Here is a 3,993-nt window from a genome sequence, read left to right on the forward strand (position 1 = left end):
TGTTTATTTACACATTATATTATTTATAGATAGTATATGCCATTTTGATTTATTTTGAAATTAATCAATTTAAAATAGCAATCCACAATGCAATACATACATATTACAGCTATTGATAAATCTCAATCGCATTACAAAAAAAACGTGTGTGTGGTCTGTCTCTGCAGTAAACACACCCAACAAGTGAAAGCACTCACGAGGCACTGAGGAAACGTTTTAGATCAGGGGCCGTATTCACAAAGGATTTTATCTTAGCGCTAGGAGTGCTCCTAACTCGCGCTAAAACATTTTACGTAGGAGTTTTTTCTTAAAAGTTATTCACAAAGCCTTTGAGACCTACTCTTACTAAGGATAAATCACTAAGAGTGAACTAAGAGTGACGCGCCGTTGCTATGGATGACGTTGATTCTCGTGCACGAGTTTAGAAGCGGTCAGTGCGGTGATTGGTTGTTCAGACGAGCCCACTAAATTACCGAAAAACAAGGAAATAGACTAGGCTAGAAATGAATTCCTATGAAGTAGTTATGGACAGTGCAGTTAGCAGAATACACGCATGATGACAAGTTTGTGCAGACCACGATAATGACGTTGTAGCCTGCATGTTCAAGAGAGAGAGAGAAAGCAAACAATAAAAATACGTAAATTGCTTTCAATCAAGGAGGCAATTAAAAGCACCCTGCAAAATACTATCCAATGAGCATTTTTCAGCACTTAAAACACTTTAAATAACAGCCCATACCGCCGTTCAAGTCCCCCTATCATGATGGATGTTGAAAACGTGAAACGCAAGCGAAAGGTCAATTGGTCCCAGGACCAATTGTTACTACTTGCCCAGTTTGTGCTGGAGCGGAGGGGGGTAATAAAGGGTAGATTCGGGGCTGGAGTGACCAGTAAGAAGAAGCGGGAGGCATGGGAAGAAATATGCATAAACATAAATGCTTCCTTCCCTGCTGTTTGTCGCTCTACCGACGATTGCGAAAGACGTTGGTATGCCCTGCAATCACAGTGTAGGTTTGAGATTGCCGACTATAAAAGAGCTGTTGCGGCTACAGGTAAGTCCATTATTATCATTGCTTGCATTCATTTGGGAAATGCATTTGCATGTCTTAAATTTACAATTAACAAAGGCTACAGTGATATGAAACGTGAATGAAACTGAAATTTAATTTGTTGGAGGAGGATCTGCACCAAAGCCGTTGTCCCCGGTCGCATCGGTGGTGTACGCCGTCCTAGGCTCGGACGCAAGCATTACTGGCCTTCAGGGTGCAGCTGATCCTGCAGTCGAGTTGCTAAAGGAGATTGAGGGGTATGCATGCAATGATTTCAAAAGGCTTCATGAAAAACCTTTCTGTTTAATATTTACAGAAGAATTACAACGTGCAACTGGTCAACCCACTTCCCAAAAATGTGTTACAAATTAAATATATATATATTCCCCACAGGAGAAATGAAGATGAAAGTCCAGCTGCAGCATCACATCACACAGCTCTTCCTCTTCTCCCCCTCCTAGCCCTTTCTCTGCCAGCTCTTCCTCTTCCAGCAGCACCTCCTCTCACAGCTCTTCCTCTCCCAGCTGCACCTCCTCTCACAGCTCTTCCTCTTCCACCCCTTTCTCTTCCAACTCTCCCTCTTGGTGCACCCACTGGCTCTCCTCTCCCTCCTGCTGCTGGTACCAGTTCACTGTACGAGAAGAAATTGAGGATGGAAATGAGGGTTTTAAAAAGGCAAAGAAAGGTCCTCAAAGCGAAAGAGTGGCTAATAAAAATGAAGACAGAATATTACAGTCTTAAGATCGAAAAGTTGAAAAATTGAAAAAATAAATGTTATGAACTACACATGTGTGTTGACTGATTTGTGCCAAGGTGTTAAAATGTGCCAACAATACCTAAAATGTGTATTCACAAAGTGATCCCTAAATGCCAGTCCACTCGGTTCCACACGGCCAAATTCATTGTCATGTTGTCGAGCGCCATCATCATCATCATCGGGGTCATCGTCCTCTTCATCGTCATCATCGTCTGGCTGTGGAATGTTCCTCCGCTTGCAGAGGTTGTGTAGAATGGCACATACAGTGATGACTGTGCTTGCCCTCTCTGGGGTGAGGCGTATTTCGCCGTGGAGTACATGAAACCGACGTTTCATCTGCCCAATTCCTCTCTCCACAACATTTCGTGTATGTTTGTGTGCTCTAACATATATGGAGGAAAACGGTAAACAATAATAAATATGGATTTAACAAATAAAAGGCGTCAAAGAGCCAATACGATGTGTTTTACGCATAGGACTAAGCGTAATCTGCGTAATCACTTACATGTTATACTTTAGCTGTGCTCCCGGTTGTGGATTGAGGTAGGGTGTCAAAAGCCACGTCTTGCAGGGATAGCCACTGTCACCCAGCAAGTGACACCCAACTGGTACATGGTGCCTTTCAAAAAGCTGCCTCAGACCGCTCTCCATTAAAATGCGCGAATCATGGGTAGCTCCAGGCCACTTTGCAACAACATCCAGTATGTTGAAATTTGCATCAAAAACAACCTGCGTGTTGATGGAATGCACTTTCTTCCTATTGACGAACACGTCCTCATCTTTTGATGGAGCAATTATTTTTATGTGCGTCCCGTCAATAGCACCGACCACACCGGGCATACCTGCAATCGACATGAAGTTGGCTTTGATCCTGTGTAATTGTTGAATGTCCAAAGGAAACCGGATAAACTGTTGGATGATATGTGGTCTAGCTAGCGCGTTGATAGTTTGGTTTATGGCACGGCTGACTGATGGTTGTGATATTGCTAAATCGTCGGCATTGCAAAGTTGCATTTTCCCTGTTGCTAAATAACGTAGTGTTACTAAACATTTTATTTCGGGACTAATGGGATTATTCCTGTTAGTCGGGGATGTTATTGCATCCCGCACTAAGTCCACAACAAGTTGAATACCCTCACGATTTAGCCTATATCTCTTGATTAACTCACGGTCTTCCATTGTCTCCAAAGCATTTCGTCTCGCAGCCATTTTAGGATTCTTTGTGAATAGGTCTTAGTGAGTTAGGAGTCCTCTTGAGGACTTTTAAGCTCTCCTTGACTTAGGTGCTACTTTTAGGCCTAAAATACTTTGTGAATTGCTCTTAGTGAAAAAAGTTAGGAGTCCTACATTTAAGAGTGACACGCCCATTATTTTTAGGAGTTACTCCTAAATTCGCCAGTTAGGACCTACTTTTAGCCCTAAAATCCTTTGTGAATACGGCCCCAGATCACTTAGGCCACATTCAGAGAGTGTGTGGGAAGCATGTTGCCACACTCTTTTTTGCAGATTATATGCAAATGTACGCCGAGCTACATTGAAGAACCGCCAATTTAACAGATGTCCCCGGAGCCGCCAAAGTTTCATGAACCAGAATAATCTTTTGGGACTTGTCAGCATTCCCCCATACATGGATATATTTGTGACCATCAACACAATATTAATAGAGACTGCTACACATTGTTTTTTTCCAGTATTTTCTTACCATTTAAAATGCTGTGGGAAGCACATTGCTTTGCTCAGCCCCTCCTTGTTGCTATCTCTCTCTATCTCTCTCTCTCTCTAACACACACACATTAATTTGATAATAAACCTTTCTGTCATAGTAGCATTGGCTAAAAACTGCAACAAAAAATCTTGACCGAGTGAATGATTGAAGCTGCAGCTACTTGACCAAACACACAGCAGTTAAAATATTGTATTGCATTAATCAGTTTCTTTTTGTTTTACATTCAATTTAAATGTATTCAAAATCACCCGTGATTGGCCAATAGTGAAAGCTAAGGTCAGGTTTGTCCTTATGAATGATTGTGTGACTGTCTGCTCAGCAAATAATTGAAGTGAAGACTAGTGTAGCACAATCTAAATTAAATTAAAAATAAATTTTACTACAGTCAGCCTGTGGTTGTATTCAGTCAGGTCTTCACATGAAAACTGATGTCCATAAATGCTGCTGGAATCTATTAAAGA

At 41.7% G+C, this 3,993-nt stretch overlaps 1 long non-coding RNA gene across 1 annotated transcript; it reads right to left on the minus strand.

The window, feature by feature from the left end:
* Positions 1 to 1,535: 1,535 nt before the first annotated feature.
* On the minus strand, positions 1,536 to 2,426 carry LOC128436523 (uncharacterized). The gene is made up of 3 exons (XR_008338084.1): positions 2,312 to 2,426; positions 1,886 to 2,188; positions 1,536 to 1,680 (listed from the first exon to the last, which is right to left on the minus strand). It is a non-coding gene; the product is annotated as an uncharacterized LOC128436523 (long non-coding RNA).
* Between the last annotated feature and the right edge of the window lie 1,567 nt (positions 2,427 to 3,993).

This window comes from Pleuronectes platessa, chromosome 3 (genome assembly GCF_947347685.1).
Source record: "Pleuronectes platessa chromosome 3, fPlePla1.1, whole genome shotgun sequence".
NCBI classification, from domain to species: Eukaryota; Metazoa; Chordata; class Actinopteri; order Pleuronectiformes; family Pleuronectidae; genus Pleuronectes; species Pleuronectes platessa.